Here is a 12,401-nt window from a genome sequence, read left to right on the forward strand (position 1 = left end):
TATTCAAATGAACTAAAAAAGTGTAAAAATTATGCACAAATGAATCATAAATATTTACTAAATTCGTGTCTCCCACAAGATAGTTCAGAATTTGTAAATTTTACCAACAATGCGCCTATAATGAACTTCGTATGGAACTAAAGACATATTTGCTAATTTGGAATCCAATTTTTTTCCTTCAAACTTCGAAAGTTTATTTAACAATTGAAAAAAAATAATTATGTTTAACAAATTTTATTGAATTTATCGAAAAATATTTACTTATTTTTGTGAAATCCGTGTGACATCTGCATTTGTAAAACAGTTTAGTTAAAATTTTCTAACGTGAACCTAAATTTTCTAAAATGTATGTAGATTTAAATCTAGGGTCACAAAAATTAAAATTAAGATAAGATCTCTTTTATGGAATTTGTACTCTCTTTTTTCGATATTTTAATAAAGCTATATACAAACAAATGCTAGTTTAAAATGTAATTTATAACATCTACACCCTCAAAAAAAATCGCTTCTCTAACATATATTCCAAACATATTTCGCAGGAAGCACATATATTATTGAATACTGCCGAAACATTAATATGTTTGTTTTATGTGAGCATATTATATGTTTGGAAGCATTTTGAGTCCAAAAATAGTATATGCTTGGAAGAATTCCCCAGAAAAGATTGTGCTCATTTCTGTAATACAAATATGTCGGTTTTTTTTCAAATGTCTATTCTCTTGGTTCCGAATGTCTATTCTCTTTATTCCGAATACTCATTCTAATATTCAAATTAAATAATATTTAGACTTAAGATTGAGTTTCAATCAATTTCAGGCATATCAGATAAAAACTACGGTTTCTAGAAACCCAAGGAGTTAAATCGGGAGATCGTTCTTATGGGGGCTATACTAAAATATGGACCGATACTCATCGTTTTCGGCACACCTCTTTATGACCCGAAAATACCTCTAGATTTCCAATTTCAGGCAAATAGGATGAAAACTTCGGATTCTAGAAGCCCAAGAAGTAAAATCGGGAAATTGGTCTATATGGGGGCTATACCAAAATATGGACCGATACTCACCATTTTTGGCACACGTGTTTGTGGTCCTACAATACCTCTAGATTTCCAATTTCAGGTAAATTGAATAAAAACTGCTATTTCTTTAAGCCCAAGAAATAAAATCGGGAGATCGGTCTAAATGGGGGCTATACCAAAATATGGACCGATACTCACCATTTTTGGCACACGTATTTGTGGTTCTACAATACCTCTAGATTTCCAATTTCAGGTAAATTTAATAAAAACTGCGGTTTCTATAAGCCCAAGAAGTAAAATCGGGAGATCGGTCTATATGGGAGCTATACCAAAACATGCAACGATACTCACCATTTTTGGCACACCTCTTTATGGTCATAAAATACCTCTAGATTTCCAATTTCAGGTAAATTGAATAAAAACTGCGGTTTCTATAAGCCCAAGAAGTAAAATCGGGAGATCGGTCTATATGGGAGCTATACTAAAACATGGACCGATACTCACCATTTTTGGCACACCTCTTTATGGTCATAAAATACCTCTAGATTTCAAATTTCAGGCCAATTGGATAAAAACTACGATTTCTATAAGCCCAAGACCCCAAATCGGAAGGTCGGTTTATATGGGGACTATATCAAAACCTGGACCGATGTAGCACATCTTCGAACTTGACCTGCCTGCAGACAAAAGACGAGTTTGTGCAAAATTTCAGCACGATTGCTTCATTATTGAAGACTGTAGCGTGATTACAACAGACAGACAGACGGACATCGTTATATCGTCTTAGAATTTCTCCCTGATCAAAAATATATATACTTTATATAGTCGGAAATCGATATTTCGATGTGTTACAAACGGAATGGCAAACTTATTATACCCCCATCAGAACACTGAAGAAATATACTTTATATTAAATATTATACTTTATATTAAATTATCGACAAAAGTTAAATATCCCCCACCCACTATGTCACACTTCTCCTGGCCCGATCCAATTTGCGTTTTCAATGGAATTTTCCGTAATGGCATCCCTAACACCAATTGGAATAAAAGCTTCGATTGTTCGTTTGTTGACGTTCATTATAATGCTCTGTGGCCACAGCGGAACTGCTACTTATTTCTGCCGATGGGATTTCGATTACAGGCCTCTGGAGACCGTCATGCTGCTAATGTGACTTGTGTTGCTTTGTATACGGTTTTCATTGTTCAATCGTCCATTACTTGACCGCTTGACTGTTAATGACTCCATCATGCAATCGGATTGTTTCAATTTCTGGCATTTGAATATGTATCTCAGGCAGAGCTGTTGAGTTGTCCAGTTGTTGATGGCTCGTGCTATACATACAAAGTGGTTGATATGTATTACAACCAATCTCGGCTTATTATAATTTCTAAAACGCTCTTCTAATATTAACAGTTCATCTTATTTCTTAGAAACTTAATACAGCATCTATTTTACTCATATTTCTTACATTTTTATGGCACCTTTTCTTCATACTGTGCCACCTTTTAAATAACATTTATATATACCAACACCATGTACCGGATCGGATGAAATATGCTTCTCTTGGAGGCTCCGCAAGCCAAATCTGAGGGTCCGTTTATATGGGGGCTATACGTAAAAGTGGACCGATATGGCCCATTTGCAATACCATCCGACCTACATCAATAACAACTACTTGTGCCAAGTTTCAAGTCAATAGCTTGTTTCGTTCGGAAGTTAGCGTGATTTCAACAGACGGACGGACATGCTTAGATCGACTTAGAATTTCACCACGACCCAGACTATATTTACTTTATGGGGTCTTAGAGCAATATTTCGATGTGTTACAAACGGAATGACAAAGTTAATATACCCCCCATCCTATGGTGGAGGGTATAAAAAACTAAAACAAATAGCGCTTTATTACATATCAGCCACCCTGTATTTCATGCATATAAGCATGGCATCACCACAAAGTCATTACAATGTTTCGGAAAAATTTTTTGAAATTAAATTTAAAGTAAACGAAATACTTTATGATGTATATTTGTTTTCAGACACTGATAATGAAGGATAAAGGAACTAAAGATAAGGTTACATAGGAAAGTATGATAACTCGGAAGGATAAAAGCAATCAACACAAAGGACAAAAATATACATGCTTCCTATATATTTGCAACATATAGAGAATAGGTTTTTGAGTGTAGGGTTACCCAGGTTCAGGTCCTAAGTGGGTTTAGCTATATCCATCGCTCTGTAAACACTCTTTTACCATCAGGATTTGTGAGGCAGTTTTAATTCATTCAACTCTATTTAGAGGCCATCCCATTCGATCCAATGATATATGGAAATAACCTCGGCGTATATTACATGATGTTATAGTAAATATAGTAAATACGTGTCAAAAATAATCTCAACCTATAGCAGAATTTTTATCAAACATTGTTTCATTGCATTCGCTATGCATCTTACTGATGCTACATTATTAGTCATCTGCATTATGGCAAGGTGTCAATGCAGTTTTCAATGCTTTGATGTTACAATCAAGTCACGACAATTCTTAAGATTACATTGGAAGATATTTACACTCCGTTTGAGTTCAAACAGAGTGTTTTCAAAAATATTTTTCATTTAACTATGAAATCATTTCGCCTTTAGTAGATACATACACCGAAAAAAAAGTTTACTATTTTTTAAGAAAAATGAACTAACCCATAGTAAGAATGACCATGATTTGGCGCCAAAGATTTTTTTCATCTAGATAAGTTCATGATTTTCTTATAAATTAGTTCATGTATTGCATCGTATTTTAGTTCATTATTACTATGCTGTGGGAAGAATATAATTAAACTAATTCAAAATATTCCTGCTATCCGGAAAAATGAACAATTTTTTGGGAAACTTGTATTAAGAAATTGGTTTGAAATAAACTGTTTGTCGGTATAATTTTCAAAAAAGTAGAGAAATTGAGGAATCAAAGGTACAACAAGCCTGTATACAACTAAGAAATTTTTCGTACAAAACAAGTCAATTTTCTATAACCACCAGTATTTTATTTCAAAAAATTATTATTATATTACACAAAACTATGGCTTATGATATACAATAAAGGAAATATTTTTATTCGTACGTTGGATGCAGTTACTTGTCGGTAGTTAGTAATTGCTTATTCAAAAGAGTAATATTCAATGTTATTAGGACTAACTAATTAATTTAAATTTCCATGTTTTCTATCCATATGAAAGATATATGCGGCATAAGTTGCTATATTCATTGAATTGTTGTCCAATTTAATCGATTTTGGCTAACTTTTGTTGGGCGGATTTGTCTTATAAGCATCTGAAATTGCAAAGTTATACAAAATATAAGAAAATTATTATCGAATTCTATTGTTCATATTTTTAACCTACGGCTTTCAAGAGTATTTTCTAGAGCCAATAAAGATGTCAGCTTAGTTAGCATTAAACAGTAAGAATACTCCAAAAAATTAGCATTACAAGGCCTGTCTACCTGCAAATAAAAATAATTATTTTTAATAAATTGAAATTTTGGTTTTATTAAAAACGGACAAAATACCGTTTATAGAAAAACTTACCACATTGAAAAATCCATCCAGTAGGTACATTATTAGAATCACATCCATGGACTAATGGGGCGTTATTGAAATTATTCTCAGACTATATTTGAAATAAAAAATATTATAAAATTAGACATAATTTCCACTTTTCAGTATAGCATTTAATATTTAAGGTGGATATTAATTTCGAGTTTAGCGGCTAAAATGGAAATTTTCATGATAAGTTTTCTTTAATAATCCATTATAAAAAAATAATCTTTATAAAAAACTTGGTTTGGGCTATTCTCCATCAAGTTTTATGTAAATTTGTATCGAAGACGTATAGTTTTATACTTTTCTTAGTGATTTTTTTTTTAATTTTAGCGGCTAAACTCGAACTTAGTACTCACCTGTAGGAATTGCTGTAACATAAAAAATATAGATTCAAAAACAATTGTTACATCTCCAACCTGTGATCCAGATGTAGAATAAATATAAATCATCCTTTACCACTCATGTTGTACATTTTTTATGTAAATCAATTAAAAATCCGCACTAATTTTAAACTATTAACAGAAATATACAGTTCCTTAATCTGTTATTTGTTTTTTTTTTTTATCAATAAAAAGCGTTTTTGATTACTCTAACATCACATCATTCACTTCTCAGTTTCTAAAATATATTTTCATTAATAAACACCAATACCGCACGTACAATTTTGCAAAATTAAATCCACGTGTGCACTTCATAAATGCATCAACAGAACTGAATGCAGCAATAAAACTCAAAGACACAAATAGTCATAAACGATACATACCGTAAAGAAAAACATCTCCACACACACACGATCCCTTTCTGATCTCGCTATTGCAAGAAAACAACTCTCACCACAAAAGATACAAACAACACACAAGGAACATTCCATTGTCTCTAGAATCAAAACAACCAACAACAGCATAAATGACGCAATAACAAACACAAACAATCATACGAGATATACACAAAATGTCTCTAAAAACTCCCTCACATGATGCACTCACATTTTCCAGTAGCACGTTTATTGATTAGTTGGAATTCTATCTATAAGTTAAGGTAAAATATATACCAAATCTATGAGGAATCTATAAAAAATTATATACACCCGTCAAGGATTATATTAACTACTTTTTATTCTACTTTATCTAAAATGTTCATTGTGAGGAAAAACACTCCAACTTATAATAAAAAGGGAAATAATCTGTAGGAAGCCATCATACGAATCGGTAATGTCGTTAAGTTAATTTTTACTACAAAAATTTTTTTCCATACAAATTTTTTTCTTAGTAAATTGTCCACATTTCGTAGTAAGATTTTTATATTGTCCATGTATTTTTATAATAGAATCAACGATGCATTAACTACTGTGTTGGAAATTTATTTAAGGAAAAATCCTTCCCATTTCTTAGTTAGTGAACTAAAAAACATTTACTGAATTTTTATAAGTTTTCCTTTAGCTAAGTTAATTTTCGTTGTGGTTACGAAAAATGAACTATATTACAATAAATTTGTTGAACTATGTGAAAGTTACAATGGTCCTTAAATTTACAAGACACTTTTTTTTCTGTGTATAAAATTTGTGATAATTGACAGGCGCTATCATGATAAATGAATAAGCGCCTCTGGACGTTAAGCATCATTGCAGAACATCAATCACATAAGCCGCAATTAGATTTAATTAAAAATTTCTGATGACTATGGAACAACCGAAAGTTTAATAAATACGATTGCAAGTTCAGCCGATTCGACTCTAAGGTAGCCTCCACCATAGGTCGCATTCAAGAAATTATGGGCATTTTTCGACCGTTTAAATAAATGTTTATTGAAATGTCTAATTTTCACGATATGAATTTCGATTTGTGAAATAGTCGACTTTCGACAATTCGATTATTAAAATGTCGAATTTGGCGTAGCGACTTTTGAATTGTGAAAAGTCGACTTTTTGAGTTTCAAAACTTTTCTTTTTATACCCTCCACCATAGGATGGGGGGTATATTAACTTTGTCATTCCGTTTGTAACACATCGAAATATTGCTCTAAGACCCCATAAAGTATATATATTCTGGGTCGTGGTGATATTCTGAGTCGATCTGAGCATGTCCGTCCGTCTGTTGAAATCTCGCTAACTTCCGAACGAAACCAGCTAACGACTTGAAACTTTGCACAAGTAGTTGTTATTGATGTAGGTCGGATGGTATTGCAAATGGGACATATCGGTCCACTTTTACGTATAGCCCCCATATAAACGGACCCCCAAATTGGGCTTGCGCATCCTCTAAGAGAAGCAAATTTCATCCGATCCGGCTGAAATTTGGTACATGGCGTTAGTATATGGTCTCTAACAACCATGCAAAAATTGGTCCACATCGGTCCACTTTTACGTATAGCCCCCATATAAACGGACCCCCAAATTGGGCTTGCGCATCCTCTAAGAGAAGCAAATTTCATCCGACCCGGCTGAAATTTGGTACATTGTGTTAATATATGGTCTCTAACAACCATGCAGAAATTGGTCTATATCGGTCCATAATTATATATAGCCCCCAAATAAACCGATCCCCCGATTTGGCTTGCGGAGCCTCTAAGAGAAGCAAATTTCATGCGACCCGGCTGAAATTTGGTACATGGTGTTAACATATGGTCTCTAATAACCATGCAAAAATTGGTCCACATCGGTCAATAATTATATATAGACCCCATATAAACCGATCACCAGATTTGACCTCCGGAGCCTCTTGGAAGACCAAAAATCATCTGATTCAGTTCAAATTTGGTACGTGGTGTTAATATATGGCCTCAAACACCCGTGCAAAAATTGGTCGAAATCGGTCCATAATTATATATAGGCCCTATATAAATCGACCCCCAGATTTTACCTCCGGAGCCTCTTGGAAGAGCAAAATTCATTCGATTCGTTTGAAATTTGTTACCTGAAGTTACTTATGGTGTCCAACAACAATTCAAGAATTGGTTCATATCAGTCCATAATTATATATAGCCCCAATATAAATCGATCCCCAGATTTGACCTCCGGTGCCTTTTGTTGAAGCAAAATTCATCCGATCTGGTTGAAATTTGGTACGTGGTGGTAGTATATGATATTTAACAACTATGCCAAAAGTGGTCCATATCAGTCCATATTCATATATAGCCCCCATATATACCGATCCCGAGATTTGGTTTTGGTCATACGAGTCAGTTGAAATTTGGTACATTATGCTAGTATATGACGGTTAACAACCATGCCTAACTAGGTCCATATCAGTTTATAGTTATATATAGCCCTCAGATAAATCGATCCCCAATCACACAAAAATTTGGTCCATATCAAGTTCATAATTGTATATAGCCCCCATATAAGCGACCCCCTTATTTCAATTCTGGCTCTCTACGCAAGTAATTCGATTGTCGATGACAGTCTTTCGTAGAAGTTTCTACGCAATCCATGGTGGAGGGTACATAAGATTCGGCTTAGCCGAACTTACGGCCGTATATACCTGTCTTAATATCGGAAGAGCGCCAAAAATACTATGGGGAGAGCCAAATGAGAAGCAGACTGAACTACTCAAAAAGAGTACACACAAAAAAATATTGTTTACCTTCAATCACTAAATTAATTGATCCTATTAATTTGTAATTGAAATGTCTTCAATCACAGAAATTATAGCAAATCAATTAAAAATTTATTGAAAGTCAATTAGAAATTAATTGAAAATCAATCAAAAAATTAATTGGCACTATTTATTTTTATACCCTCCACCATAGGATGGTGGAGGGTATAACACATCGAAATATTGCTGTAAGACCCCATAAAGTATATATTCTGGGTCGTGGTGAAATTCTGAGTCGATGTAAGCATGTCCGTCCGTCTGTTGAAATCACGCTTGGAGGAGCAAAATTCATCCGATCCGGCTGAAATTTGGTACATGGTGTAAGTATATGGTCTCTAACAACCATGCAAAAAATGGTTCACATCGGTCCATGATTATATATAGCCCCCATATAAACCGATCCCAAGATTTGACCTCCGGAGCCCCTTGGAAGAGCAAAATTCACCCGATCCGGTTGAAATTTGGTACGTGGTGTTAGTAAATGGTCTTTAACAACCATGCAAAAATTGGTCTATATCGGGCTATAGTTATATATAGCCCCCGTATAAACCGTTCTCCAGATATGACCTCCGGAGCCCCTTGGAAGAGCAAAATTCACCCGATCCGGTGGAAATTTGGTACGTGGTGTTAGTAAATGGTCTCTAACAACCATGCAAAAATTGGTCCATATCGGTTTATAGTTATATATAGCCCCCATATAAACCGATCTCCAGATATGACCTCCGGGGACTCTTGGGGGAGCAAAATTCATACGATCCGGTTGAAATTTGGTACGTGGTGTTACTATATGGTCTCTAATAACCATGCAAAAATTGGTCGATATCGGTCTATAATTATATATAGCCCCCATATAAACCGATCCCAAGATTCGACCTCTGGAGTCTCTTGGAGGAGCAAAGTTCGTCCGACCCGGTTGAAATTTGGTACGTGGTGAAATTTGGTACATTGCGCTAGTATATGACCGCTAACAACCATGCCAAAATTGGTCCATATCGGTCTATAGTTATAAATAGCCGATCCCCAAAAATAATCTACCAAAATTTTATTTCTATAGAAAATTTTGTCAAAATTTTTAGAACATTTTGTCAAAATTTTATTTCTATAAAAAATTTTGTCAAAATTTTTTTACTATAGAAAATTTTGTCAAAATTTTTTTACTATAGAAAATTTTGTCAAAATTTTATTACTATAGAAAATTTTGTCAAAATTTTATTACTATTGAAAATTTTGTCAAAATTTTATTACTATACAAAATTGTGTCAAGATTTCGTTTCTATAGAAAATTTTGTCAAAATATTATTTCTATAGGAAATTTTGTAAAAAATTTATTTCTATAGAAATTTTTGTCAAACTGAATTATTTACTTAATAGGCCTTTTTTGAATATATACCCCGTATGGACTAACGAGCAGTTCGTAAGAAGTTTTAAGATACCTTGCCATCGGCAAGTGTTACCCCAACCCAAGTAATTCGTTTGTGGATGACAGTCTTTAGTGCAAGTTTCTATGCAATCCATGGTGGAGGGTACATAAGATACAGCCTGGCCGAACTTATGGCCCTATATACTCATTGTGATTGATTTTGTTTCAATTAAAAAAAATTTGTTGAAGTTTTAATTGAATATTTTTTAAAACAGAATTTAGATTTTAATTGGAAAATTTGTCGTGAAATTATTTTCTGCGTAGGACGACAGTTAATAATAATAATGATCGGGCATCTAGAATAGGATGATGAGACTTTTGGAACACTACCTTTGCCACTGTCCTGCCTTTACCAGGCAAAGAGTTAACCATATCGGTGAATCGGTTCTGTCCCAGCTAAGGAATAGTGAATGGAAGCAAATTAGGAATTCGTTAGAGACACATAGTTCCTGGAATAGAAGAAGGGTACAATGGAAAGAAGAAATTAGAGCACACAGCAAGTTGAATACTGCCTTAGGTGTATGTCGGCAGACATGACACATTATAACCTAAATTCTCCCTATGTTGTATAACAAATATAATATCTTTATACTTTCTTCTAGGCTAAATACTTATCGGACCACCCTCGTAACACTGATTCTTCCCCATAGTTCGTGTGATAATACCAAACAAATTATCCCATCGTATTTACTTGTCACACAATTTTCCACTCTACTGCAGGTAACGAATTTAATCATTATTTAACATCCACCACGCTTAACTTAAATCAATTAATTGTTTTTCTGTTAAATGTCCAATTAATTAAACTGTAACGGACCATTATTATTCGAACTTGCGCTAGCAATTTGCAATACAATTTTGTTTTTCGTTTTTTTATTTAGCCTGCAGCCTATGCACGAACATTATAAATAGCTTTCCATTGGTTGTGCTTATTTGTGGAATATGCTACGATTCCAGTAATTTTGACAAAAATTCGTTGCAAATGTAAACAATTAAATAATTTACTGATATTTATTTATGGCCATGTGCTGGGTAATTTTGTAATACAAAAACATAAGGGTTTTAACCAAAATTAAAATGAAAGGAATTTAAAATATTAGAAATATTTTTGCAAGGAAATTTTGGTTAATTTTAGAAAAATTAGATTAATTTTAGAAATCTTTAACTAAATTCACACAAAAAAATATTTTCACGAAATTAATTGATCCAATTAATTTTTAATTTAAATGTCTTCAATCACAGAAATGATAGTATCAATTAAAAAATTAATTGATCCAATTAAAAAATTAATTGATACAATTAATTTTTGTGATTGGTTTTTGTTTCAATAAAAAAATGTGTTGAATCGATTATATTTTTAATTGAATATTTTTTAAAACTTAATTAAGACTTTAATATAAAAAGATTTCGTGAAATTTGTTTCTGTTTTATATTTAAAACGCACATGTCACGACGATTTCATAGAAATAAGTAAATATTTATCGAAATATTAAACATAATTATTTTTCTCACTTCTAAAAGAAAATTTCGTTGTATGAAGGAAAAAATTGGAGTTCAAAAATGCAAAGTGCTGTACGAAGTTCAAGACAAGTCAATAATACGAAGTTCGACTTTCCCATATTAAAACAAAACAGCTCTGGATTAAAGAGGAGGCCTAGACCAAGGCCAACACGAAATTGATTGCATTACATTTCTGTCTATCCAATCCATTAACATATTGTATGGATCAAAATTGCCAACAGACGGTCAAATGGACAGACATAGCTAGATTGGTCCAGAATTTCACCACAAAGAAGAATATAAATACTTTATGGGATCTGGGACCAATATGTCCATGTGTTACAGAAGAAGCGACAAGGTTAGAATACCTCCCATATGGTAGAGGGTATAAAACTGGACTGAATGTGCAAATTCCTGCGGGGAAGATCCATTACTGAAGGCTGAAGTTTATTTTTATACCAAACAGATGGATAGATAGGTATGTTAATAATCGAATAATTAGACAGATATGAAGTTTATATCACAACTTTTCATTCTAATCCATACTATTCTGTATAGCCCGAAGTCTATATTTCTATGCGTTTCAAATGGAAGCGAGACTCGGCGTGAACATATCCACTTGTGTAGCGCATAAAAAGTGAATACCAAATACCATAAAATAATTAAATTTTTTGTTCAACAAATTTACAAATATTTAAATAAACATTTTTTTGTAATATGCAGAATAAACACAATTCAACTAAAACTAATCTCCAACCTTATTTAATTGGGTTTTGTGTCTTAAGCCCCGAGTGCCACCTTACATCATCGAAATGATTATACATGAATTTTTAGTGTTAAACATGAATTTATTTTCCTGTTCATTTTATGTGGATTAAGCCAAATTTAGCCAGAAACTTAAAAAAAATAATAACAAACAATTATACCCAAATTATTAAAAAAAAAAACTAAAAACCATATGCCAATGGATACAATTAAAATGTCTCAAGGCATTAATTTTTTATTTTTGTTTGGTTTTTTTTTTTTTTTTTTTTTTGAAAATAGCTTTGGATTATTCTATGCAGCTGAATTTTACTAATCTTTATGGCTAGTTTGTTGGTGAAACTATCAAGTGTCTCTTGAGATATACAATTGACAACAGCAAGTTCTAGAAATGAACCTGAAAATTGCACTCCATGATTTCAAAAGATACTAAGGCCATATTAAATATCGGGTCAGATAGATGGATTTAGTTAGAGAAAGGACTTTGAAAGGTAAACTTTTTAATGAAATGA

Source organism: Haematobia irritans, chromosome 1 (genome assembly GCF_050003625.1).
Source record: "Haematobia irritans isolate KBUSLIRL chromosome 1, ASM5000362v1, whole genome shotgun sequence".
NCBI lineage: Eukaryota > Metazoa > Arthropoda > Insecta > Diptera > Muscidae > Haematobia > Haematobia irritans.